Source organism: Sinocyclocheilus grahami, unplaced genomic scaffold (assembly GCF_001515645.1).
Source record: "Sinocyclocheilus grahami isolate Dianchi unplaced genomic scaffold, SAMN03320097.WGS_v1.1 scaffold801.1, whole genome shotgun sequence".
Taxonomy (NCBI): Eukaryota; Metazoa; Chordata; class Actinopteri; order Cypriniformes; family Cyprinidae; genus Sinocyclocheilus; species Sinocyclocheilus grahami.
The window spans coordinates 737,342-749,745 of record NW_015505980.1 but is presented as its reverse complement, the minus strand read 5'-3'; the positions used below and the strand labels follow the sequence as shown (position 1 = coordinate 749,745).

Genomic DNA, 12,404 nt, shown 5'->3' with positions numbered 1-12,404 from the left:
GCATCCATCTGGCGAATCTCCGCTCTCTACCCAACAAAACGGACGAACGAAGAAAAGCTGTGTCACGCGTGCAAGAGTGGAAAGTCCACCAGCTTCGGTCTAATACTTATCCATCCATGCTGGATTGCCATTAAGTTGTTGTTTATATGCAGTTACTGTGTGCGTGCATATGAAAGAAGTGAGTATTGACTATATATTTTCTGTTGTAATTAAGAAATTGTCCGTTTGTTTTCCAGTTCATTAGAGCTGTTGATTAGCAACATCCTCACTTTATTAATCTTTCTATTTAGTGTATATCTTAGAATTCTTATGTTCTGCTTCAATACGAGATGTTTATATATATTGCACAACATGTTATTGCTGTATGTACACGCTATTTGGAGACAATTATTGTCATGTGATGATCAGCCGTTTGTCACATGCTTATGTTCGCTAATGCACATTGAGTGGCATTCACGTGCTATTAGCACCCTCTTGTGGACATTCAAAGAATGAATACCCAGACCTGTTCAGAATACTTCATTAATGTCATTACTTATGTTCATTTGATTACTGTTTAACTATTTAAAATGGATTGTTATATTTGTGTAACACCTGTATGTATATATCAGTAAATACATTTCTCTTGTTCAATTCTTGCAGAACCACACATGTACAGTGGGGAAAAAAAGTATTTAGTTGTTCTGCTTCAATACGAGATGTTTATATATATTGCACAACATGTTATTGCTGTATGTACACGCTATTTGGAGACAATTATTGTCATGTGATGATCAGCCGTTTGTCACATGCTTATGTTCGCTAATGCACATTGAGTGGCATTCACGTGCTATTAGCACCCTCTTGTGGACATTCAAAGAATTAATACCCAGACCTGTTCAGAATACTTCATTAATGTCATTACTTATGTTCATTTGATTACATTTGATTACAACAATTTTAACTATTTAAAATGGATTGTTATATTTGTGTAACACCTGTATGTATATATCAGTAAATACATTTCTCTTGTTCAATTCTTGCAGAACCACACATGTATACTCCAAGTTCTTCAGTAAACTAAAAGGAACCTAGACATTGCTTGGTGCCTCTTCAATTAAATGTGCGAATAAATATGAATAATCTACACAATTATTAATGAATGAGACCCAACGTCTAGGTGCCCTGAACCTATTTCTCTACTTTTAGCAAATTCTTAAAAACCTGTAATTTGTTGGTAATAAATTGTTTTTGTTTGTTTGCACTAAAGCTTATTGTGATTTCTATTTCATCCAAAAACTCACTGTTGTAGCTTATATCAATGCTCTGCTGCTACATCAATAAAGTAGCTTTCCTACTGAAAAACTGGATAATTTAAAACCTAGTGACGCTAAATGCAGTGAAACTAACAGCTTTACTAGACTTGTAGTGACCCACCTTTCCAACACTAAAGATCAGACATCAGCACTGACTAAATGTGCTGACCTTCCATCTGTAGTAAAATATTTATTTTAAATATTTTTAATATACACTTTTTTTGGTTTTATATTTCAATTTAGATGTTTATCATTTACCACTGTAACATTATAAGAAAATATCAGTGTTGAAATTTTAATGTCATTTTATTCACTACTGTAACTATTTTCCAGCATTTGTTATTGTAGACGAGTTTTTACAAAGATCACGTCTGCTTTGGACAAAATGAGTTTTGGAGTTTTTCACTGTTTATTCCCCCTCATACAGGCATGATTTCTGGGTTTGATTTACAATGAAGAGAAGAACAAATCAACAGAAGATGTAATTTTAAGTCATTATATTTATATTCAGTTCAATAGAAAATCATATTTTTGTTTTAAGTACAGCACTTAAACTGCAAAACAATAACCAAAGACACAAGATTTATATATAAAAATATAAAATGAGAGTCCTTATGTAGTCCAGCAGAGTTGAGCAGGTCTTGTCCTAAGTGCTTTCAGCTATTCTGTGCTGCGCTGGTGTGGTGTTGTGTCTCGGCTGTCTCTGGCTGCGTTATCTTCACAGTTTGACAGTCAGTGGCAGCATCCTCTCAGCTGCTTCAGATGGTTGATTTACTGGTTCCTGTATGTAGAGCTTTCCATCAGCCGTGGAGCAGGTCAGCACCTCAGGATTCACTCCTTGAGGCAGATCAAACACCCGTCTGAACTCTTGGCTTCTGTAAGAGTACGAGCCCTTCCCATCCTCCTGCTTCTTCTCGCTCTTTCAGCTGACATGCAGCTTCCTGCGCACCTGTCTGACTGACAGTTCTTCTGGGCAAAAGTCTTTAGTGTCCAGCGTCAAAGCAAAGCCGCTTCCCTTTTTCTCCATTGTGCAGGCAACTGGGGAGATCTCCTGTGAGTGTGGCATCTGCTGGATCTCCTCAAAGATCTTGTGCTGAATTTTCTCCAGCTGCTCCAGGCTGATCTCCAGCTCCTGCAGTTCCTCTCCGTGTCTGTAAAGAGATGATGCCAGTCCATTCCCATGAATGAGCTGAGGGAAGGCTGGAATCCATGCAGGCTCAACATTTTCAGTGGCGTTTGTGGTCTAGTTTTGCTCCTCAGTCGAGTTGTCTGTCTGGTGGCATCGTAAGGCTTTTAGATTTGACTCCAGTTCTGTGAGTCTCTTAGCTTTATACTGTGTGTTCATCAGCACCAGCACTTCCAGGTAGTTCTGGATCCATCCATTGGGGGACAGCATAGAGAGAACTGATGACGCCTCACCAGTCACACTCTCATTTTAGAAGATGACCAATGAACATCTATTAAACTGATTTATTTATTTATCTAAAATGTTGCAATATTGACGTGTTTAACATAAGGAAAAAAACACATCATCATCATACCATTCATTAAACAATAGAGTTGATCTGGTCCCCATGAAAACCCCATGATGCACCTAAACTCATCCACCAGTTTTCAGTCGAGCCACTTACATATCCTTCAACAAAACGTACAAATCTGCTATTCAACCTTCCAACTTCGAAATACGTCAGTTGTGAAGGATGGATAATTGTGACTTAGATTACTTATCAATGTCTGATGCCAAATTAAACCCTTCGTTCAGATCAGATATAACACAGTACACAGCAACAGTGGAAAGCAGTGTCAAAACTTCAACTCTACATCTACAAACCAGCGACGGAGGTGCGTCTTGTAATATCGTAAGTATAAAAATCCATGTCTTTTTATAGCACAACAAATACATGCTAAATTGTGACTAATGTACTGCATATATTAATATCAGTTCCCGCAGGTATACCTCGTGTATAGTTCATCATTAGCTATGAATAGTGTTGAGCTCGTTACTCAAAAAATTTAATTTCTTAGCTACTCGTTACTAGTTACTCCTTCCAAAAGTAATTTTAGGCTTATTACTTTACTTATTACTTTCTGACAACAGTAATTAGTTACACTACTGGTTACATTACTTTTATTTCACATTCCACACAAGTTGTAACTGCATATTTTCCCCACACAATTCTTCTAAAATGTTACTAACAATATATTTCTGCCTCATCATTTGACCAAAATCCACAATGGATCGCAATCAGCAGTTATTACAAACACTCAATAGTGACTAATAGTGGCTTTAAAGTAAAAGTGTTTTATCAGTGTCAGTCATGTGTGGCTTGAAGATCATTTTAGCTATAATTCCTCTGTTCCCCATGTACGATTAATTTTCATGACGTATTTTATCAAAAGAAATCACATAAGTTTTAAAAAGATTTTTAATTCTAGTAATGCAATTTATATCAGGATCAGAGGGATGTTGGTGGCCAACCCTTATGAAAAAGAAGTTTATTCAAGTGTGCTATTAGTATACTTCTTTTAAACTAAAAAATAGGAAAGTATGCTTTCAGTCTAATTTGATGTACTTCTCAGACATGGGCTTTATGTACTTCTCAGAATTATACTTAAAATGACATTTAAGTATACTTGACTTATACTTAGAAAAAGTCTAAATATATTAGAGCTATACTTGTGCTTGTATGCACAGAACGTTTTCATTGTTATACGGTAGAGGCGCTAGTACACATCTTCAGTACAGAATTTCCAAAACACAAGAGAAGAAGAAACCGAAACAACAGACGCTTCCACATGTAATCTAACACCATCATCAGACATAAAACAGCATCAAAACTGTGCAACGTTATGGAATAAAATGTCGACCCATGAAGAGGTAATAATGACTGTCAAGCTTTGGGGTGTTGATCGACTCCATCTATGTTTTGATTATCATTCTAAATCCAATTCATAGCCATTTTTTATTTATAAAACTTACCCACATAGTAGTTTACTGAGACTATACTTCAAAGTGTACTAAAATGCTACAAGTATTTAATTAGTAAACTATCAGTGTACCTATAAGTTCACTTTTAGTATAGTTGCAGTACAAACTAAAAGCATAGATGTAAACTAGTTGTGTACTCAAAGTTTACTACTGTTACATGATATTTTGGGGTTATATTCTTCCACTATTGAATTAGCTTCTGAAATAAGCACAGCAATACTTTTTCTAATGGTTTAGCAGTGCTGGGTAGATTACTTACAAATTGTAGTCTATTACGGATTCCAAATTACATGATAAAAATTGTTGTTAGTAATATCCATTGGGGTTCGTGATTTTGATGAAAAGCTATTAATTAAGTCATAAAAATGTAAAATTAAAATAAATAATAAAAAAAAGGAAATATTTAGACTACATAAAGTATACTTAAAAAAACTTTACTTAAGTATACTTAATAAAATAAACTTGAAGTATGCTACTCTTTGGTAAGGGAAGTCATAATGCCAGAGTAAGGTAATGCCACAACTTAAACGTCGGTGTTCAGATCATGTTTTCTCCTGACAAAATCAATGTAATTGCAATATTTCTATTCCTTGAATGTAAGCTTTTCCATACTCCAAGCTTGCCTGCTGCACTGGGACTTCATGTGTTCATGAGGCGTGAAAATTATTAAAATAAATCTAGGAATTATTGCATTGTTGGATTTCAAATCAGTAGGTTTTTAAGGCATCAAAAGTAACTAAGTAACAAGCTGTTTTATGGATGTTAACTGTAATATTATTATTGAAACCTTATTAGTAATTAATTACTAGTTACTGCAAAAAGTAATACTATTACTGTAACTAGTTACTAGTAACACAACGTTTTGTTTGTGAAGTGTACCGTTTCTCTTTAAAATAAACGCCAAGTGCTCTGATATTTTGTTTCTAATGCAAATGACATTTTCTTGCTTGTTTAACAATTTTTTATGTACGTAGATAGATATGAGCTAATATTAGATATTATCAGATATTTGGTGATGGATCAAGAGGTATTAAACTAGAAGATGGCTTAAATAGAGATTGAGGCTGTGTCTGAAGATGGCTCATCAAAGGTGTACTGCATTGCGGTGTGCAAACTGTCCGCCAGTGATCTGACCACAGAGGGAGGACATGACCTTCACCCTGGCTTCTCTCCAGCAACCTACGACTGCTCATGTGAGTCATTTCAGACCTACAGTCTGTGAGGATTGTCGTTCTCATGGCTGGTCAGTCGAAGTCAATGTGTTTCTGTGACATTTTGACTGCTGTGAGGTGAGAGTCCATCCTCAGACAGCAGACAGGAGCATGCAGACTGCTGTGAATGACGCTGCTTGCTCTGAGCCCGTCATGTTAAATACGGGAGAAACAGTAATTATTATAAACCTGCCACTGCTGTAGTAAAATAGACAACTCCCCACAACAACCACAGTGCTACCATGTTTTTTTTCTTTCTACTTTAAAGTGTTGTGTTTAATTTAATGTTACTTGCCTTTTCTTCATAATTATTTGTGAAATTTACTAGCAGTGCCTGAGTGAAAACTGTCAAAGTGTGTACAGTAGTATGTCCATGATATTTTGGGGTTATATTCTTCCACTATTGAATTAGCTTCTGAAATAAGCACAGCAATACTTTTTCTAATGGTTTAGCAGTGCTGGGTAGATTACTTACAAATTGTAGTCTATTACGGATTCCAAATTACATGATAAAAATTGTTGTTAGTAATATCCATTGGGGTTCGTGATTTTGATGAAAAGCTATTAATTAAGTCATAAAAATGTAAAATTAAAATAAATAATAAAAAAAAGGAAATTTTAGTTTTCCTGCATGTCATGTGATCTCTGAAATAAGCACAGCAATACTTTTTCTAATGGTTTAGCAGTGCTGGGTAGATTACTTACAAATTGTAGTCTATTACGGATTCCAAATTACATGATAAAAATTGTTGTTAGTAATATCCATTGGGGTTCGTGATTTTGATGAAAAGCTATTAATTAAGTCATAAAAATGTAAAATTAAAATAAATAATAAAAAAAAGGAAATATTTAGTTTTCCTGCATGTCATGTGATCATTAACCAAAGTCAGAGAATGTGTTAATTTATTAAAACATTTATTTTAAATTCAATAATATAGTTCAAGTGAATATATTAGGTGAAACCGGTTCGGCTGACAAAGAAAGTTTGGGAATCCTTGCATTACATGTAAATAAGAAATCATTTGTGCATTTAATGAGTTTGAAAGACAAAAGCTTTTCTAAAGACACAGTAATACATGGTTAAATAACCTACCGAGTGATCATTCAAATAAAAATGAATTAGTATTCGTGTAATTATAGCCAGCTGACTACAGGTCTTTGTGTGAATGTCCACAAAACTGGAAGACTTTCTAAAAGTATGTATAGTGGTAGGCTATTTTAGAAAGGAGCATTTAAAAGATGAAACACATTATTGCTATTGTGTAACTAATATGTAATCAATCATGTAATCAATAAGAAAGCAACTGTGCAATACTTTTTCTAATGGTTTAGCAGTGCTGGGTAGATTACTTACAAATTGTAGTCTATTACGGATTCCAAATTACATGATAAAAATTGTTGTTAGTAATATCCATTGGGGTTCGTGATTTTGATGAAAAGCTATTAAGTCATAAAAATGTAAAATTAAAATAAATAATAAAAAAAAGGAAATATTTAATTTTCCTGCATGTCATGTGATCATTAACCAAAGTCAGAGAATGTGTTAATTTATTAAAACATTTATTTTAAATTCAATAATATAGTTCAAGTGAATATATTAGGTGAAACCGGTTCGGCTGACAAAGAAAGTTTGGGAATCCTTGCATTACATGTAAATAAGAAATCATTTGTGCATTTAATGTGTTTGAAAGACAAAAGCTTTTCTAAAGACACAGTAATACATGGTTAAATAACCTACCGAGTGATCATTCAAATAAAAATGAATTAGTATTCGTGTAATTATAGTCAGCTGACTACAGGTCTTTGTGTGAATGTCCACAAAACTGGAAGACTTTCTAAAAGCATGTATAGTGGTAGGCTATTTTAGAAAGGAGCATTTAAAAGATGAAACACATTATTGCTATTGTGTAACTAATATGTAATCAATCATGTAATCAATAAGAAAGCAACTGTAATGTGATTAATATTACTTTAAAGATGATGGCTATGTTTCCATCCCAAACTGCCACTAAATATCACTAAGAAAACTAGGAGAAGCCACTGAATATAATAATCTTCATATCTAATAAACTACTTGCACTTCAGAGCGAGCAGACGAAACACAATAAATGCGGTAATTGCTTTCGGAGGTGGATGCTGCTGTTTGAGAACACATTTGTGGAAGACAATTTCAGATGCTGTTCAACGAGATCGATCCGCTGGTTAGTCAAGTTATCCCGTCCCTTCGTGCAAAGTCACATTACTTTTTTTGATGTAAATGTGTTTCCATCGTAGTTTCTGCACATTTTTTCTTATCGGAGAATTTTTTTTTATGCGTCATTCCAAAATGCGCATAAAAATAGATGAATGGAAACATAGCTATTATCAAACTAGCAACTTAAAGGGATAGTTCACCCAGAAATGAAAACTCTGTCATTATTTACTCACCCTCAAGCTGTTCCAAACCTGTATGAGTTTCCTCCTTCCGCTGAATACAAAAAAAGATAATTGAAGAATGTTGGTAACCAGTTGCTGGTAGCCATATACTTCCATAGTGTCAGTTTTGTTTCCCCTTAATAATAAAAACCTTCATTTAAAAACTGCATGTTGTGTTCACTTGTTATCTTTGACTAATATTTAAATTTGTTTGATGATCTGAAACATTAAAGTGTGACAAACATGCAAAAAAATAATAAATCAGGACGGGGGCCAACACTTTTTCACACCACTGTATATAATTTATTTTATTTTTTTTTTTCTGTACAATGGAAACATTGGATGTTCAGGACTTCCCAGCATTCCGTTCACTGAACCGAGCACTAGATCAAAAAAAGAGGATATAAAGCTAAATGATTACTATTACTTATTATTTCCTACTACTTGTTTCGTTTCCGTTTCAGTTTTTATAACCATTTCTTACTATGTGTAAGTAAGTTGTTGTTTTTTAGCATGTAAGTTTGGCAGTTATTTTTTAGGATTACTGATAAACTACTGTCATTTGATTTGTATTATTTGTATTTGTTATTTATTTTAATTTTAGTTACATTGTCTGAATTTATTTTGTCTGTATAGGGCTTTTATTAAGTTTTTAGTTTTATTTAATTTGAGTTATTTTAATACTTCAACAAACTAAATGAAAATGAAATAATATATATATATATAGAATTTATAAATGTGTATATACATATACATTATTAATATATGTATGTGTGTGGTTGTACATGTTTTGGTGTTTGGCTTAGTGTTATGTTAGAATCATTATTATACTCACACCTTTTGTTCTTTAATATTTTGAATTGCTTTTAGCTTATACTTCAACAAACTAAATGAAAATGAAATAATATATATATATATAGAATTTATAAATGTGTATATACATATACAGTATTAATATATGTATGTGTGTGGTTGTACATGTTTTGGTGTTTGGCTTAGTGTTATGTTATTATACTCTTATACCTTTTGTTCTTTAATATTTTGAATTGTTTTTAGCTTTGTTTTTTTGTTTTTCATTTAAATGCTAAGTTTTGAAATGTTGTTGTATGCATTTGTCTCTTTTATTTAATCTCTTTATTTTTAAAATGTGTATAGGTAGTATTTATAAAGTTTTAGCTTTTAGTTTTGGATCTGTTTTTAGTTGTTTTAATACTACAATTGATTGCTTCTGTTGTCCTCATTTGTAAGTCGCTTTGGATAAAAGCGTCTAATAAATGACTAAATAAATAAATAAAATAAATGAGGTTAGTCTAATTGGACAAATTTTATCCCGTCAGTAAATTAAAAAAAAAAAAAAAAAAAAATCACACATTTTTTTGTAATCAATCACACCAAATGTTCAAATTTGTAATTATACATATATTTTCACATTGAATCTCCAAATTAATGTAGAAACAACAGTATATATTGATATATCCATGTATATCCATGATTATCTGACGGGCAGTTTGTGAGATTACAGGGATGTGTGTCTGAACGTCTGATAAGTAACATCGGGGTCCCTCAGGGAACTGTGCTATCTCCCTTCATGTTTACAATTTACACTGCGGACTTTAGGTACAGTTCTGATTTATGTCATCTGCAAAAATTCTCGGATGACACAGCTATAGTAAGCTGTGTAGAGGAACGGCAGGAGGAGGAGTACAGAGATCTCGTTGACTGTTTTGTGAAGTGGTGTGGGGAAAATCGCTTGCAGTTAAATGTGGCGAAACAAAAGAAATCGTGGTAGACTTCACAGGAATAAGACCCCACCCTCTCCAGTCTGCATTGGGGGGATTAATGTGGAACTTGTGAAATCATACAAACACTTGGGAGTCGAGTTGGACAACAAGTTGGAGTAGTCTACAAATACGGAGGCTGTCTACAAGAAGGGCCTGAGTTGTTTATATTTCTTAAGGAAGCTCAAGTCTCTCAACGTGTGCAACAGGATACTCAAGATGTTCTATCAGACTGTTGTTGCGAGTACTGGTGTGTTGGGGCACGGGAATCAAAGCAAAGGATGCCAACAGACTAAATAAACTCATCAAAAAGGCTGTCTGTTGTCGGCTCTAAGCTTGGTACTCTGGAGGAAGTGGTCAGAATGCTGGCAATGATGCTCATCCCCTTCATACAACCCTGGATAAACTTAAGAGTAGCTTTAGCAACAGGCTTATTCAGCCTCGTTGCTTGAAGGAACGATATAGGAAATCATTCTTGCCTAGTGCTATTAGAATGTATAACTTATCTATCTAGGACAGAACTGTGTTAGTTAAAGGGTATTGTAGTCACATGTATTCTAAGTGTTTATTGATTGTATCTAATTTCCCATCGGGGATCAATAAAGTACATCTAATCTAATCTAATTAAATTACTGTTTAATGGCATCTTTTTACTAAAATTCCAGATGCCTCTGTTGAATGGATTTTTGAAATACATTTCTGGGAATAAATATACTGATTCAACATAACAGTAAAATTTGTGCCTTTTTTTTTTTTTACATTTAAAATATTATAACTATTAATTTAAGTGAACTTAAAATAATCCTCACTAATGTAATTTCATTATAAAGTAAATGTAATTGAGCTTTTCCTTTAATATAGTGTGTTGTATATGGTAAAGTGCTGCTTCTGTATCGGTCAGTACTAGCTCTCTCTGATTGAGTGACAGCTGTCAGTTCTTTTTTCCCCAATTAGTTTATATTTCAAATTTTTTAAATAAATAAGAAATAAATTTTGATAGTACAGATACATCTAAAAAAATTAGAATATCATGAAAAAGGTCAATATTTTTGTCACTCATTTCAGAAAGTGAAACCCATATATTATACAGATAAAGGCACAGAAACCATGTTGCTTGAAGTCCAGTGTGAAGTTTCCACAGTCAGTGATGATTTGGGCTGCCATGTCATCTGCTGGTGTTGGTCCACTGTGTTTTCTGAAGTCCACAGTCAACGCAGCCATCTACCAGGACATTTTAGAGCACTTCATGCTTCCTTCTGCTGACAAGCTTTATGGAGATGCTGATTTCATTTTCCAGCAGGACTTGGCACCTGCCCACACTGCCAAAGGTACCAAAAGCTGGTTCAATGACCATGGTGTTACTGTGCTTGATTGGCCTGCAAACTCACCAGACCTGAACCCCATAGTATTGTCAAGAGGAAGATGAGAGACACCAGACCCAACAATGCAGATGACCTGAAGGCCACTATCATAGCAACCTGGGCTTCCATACCATCTCAGTGGTGCCACAGGCTGATTGCCCTCTATATAATATATGGGTTTCACTTTCTGAAATGAGTGACAAAAAATATTGACCTTTTTAATGATATTCTATTTTTTTTAGATTTACCTGTATATTCGTGTTGTGACTGAAGGGGCAGAAACCTTTATGACTCAGACATGTGCACTCACTAGATCGACTAATTGTAGTGTTTAATGCTGTAAAGGACTCTAGTCTTGATACCTCAGAAGGACTGAACTAGGAAAGACGAAGACATACTGCAACTCCAATGAGGGGATTTGAGGAAATACACATTAGCATAGCTAGTTCAAAATAGGAAATCGGATGCTACATTAATTGAGATAATTATTTTTAATGCATTAAACAGTAAAAAAAATATATATATATATATTTGCAGAAATAAATGTGGTTTTTGACAGCCCTACTCTAAACATAAAAATCTGGAGGGGGAGATGAAATAAACAACAATAAATTAATATACAGTAAATACCAAAGTGAAACACATTTTCAGAAAAATGCTATTTAAGGTCATAAGTGCTAGAGCAGCATGTGTGTCTGCTACTGTCTGAACACCTCAAACCCCTAGATGACATAAGTGTTACATCAACCAGATTTTACTCAACAGTGTATATATTAATATCATTCTCATATGAAAGAGCCATATGCTATAATGCTGATTATGTGCAGACACTGTTCCTCTGGCTGTCAAAAAAACCTGGAAAGGTGCTTGTTGCCTTTTTTTTTTGGCCAATGAATCAAGATTGCAAGCATAAAAAGGCATATAAAAGAGCTTAAAGGGTTAGTTCACCCAAAAATGAAAATTAGCCCATAAATTACTCATCCCCGAGGCATCCTAGGTGTATATGACTTTCTTCTTTCAGACGAATCCAGTCGGAGTTTTATATTAAAAATGGTCTTTGGTCTTTCAAGCTGTTTCATGGCACTCAGCGGGTGTTGCATGCATCAGTCCAAAAGCACTCAATTAAAATGCGCCTATCCATAAAAAAATGACTCACACGGCACCGGGGGGTGAACAAAGGCCTTCTGTAGTGAATCGATGCGTTTTTGTAAGAAAAATATCCATATTCAAAACGTAATAATCAGTTTAATCTAGCTTGCGCTCACTGTTGTACACAGAAGCAGCTCCGGGAGGATGACGTATGAGTTCAGTGCTGTGCATGGGCACATTGCGTATGTAAAATATGGTATTTCAAA

At 34.2% G+C, this 12,404-nt stretch overlaps 1 pseudogene; it reads right to left on the bottom strand.

Moving 5' to 3' along the window:
• Nucleotides 1–1,973: 1,973 nt before the first annotated feature.
• Nucleotides 1,974–2,519, bottom strand: LOC107561975 (heat shock protein 30-like; annotated as a pseudogene).
• Nucleotides 2,520–12,404: the final 9,885 nt, after the last annotated feature.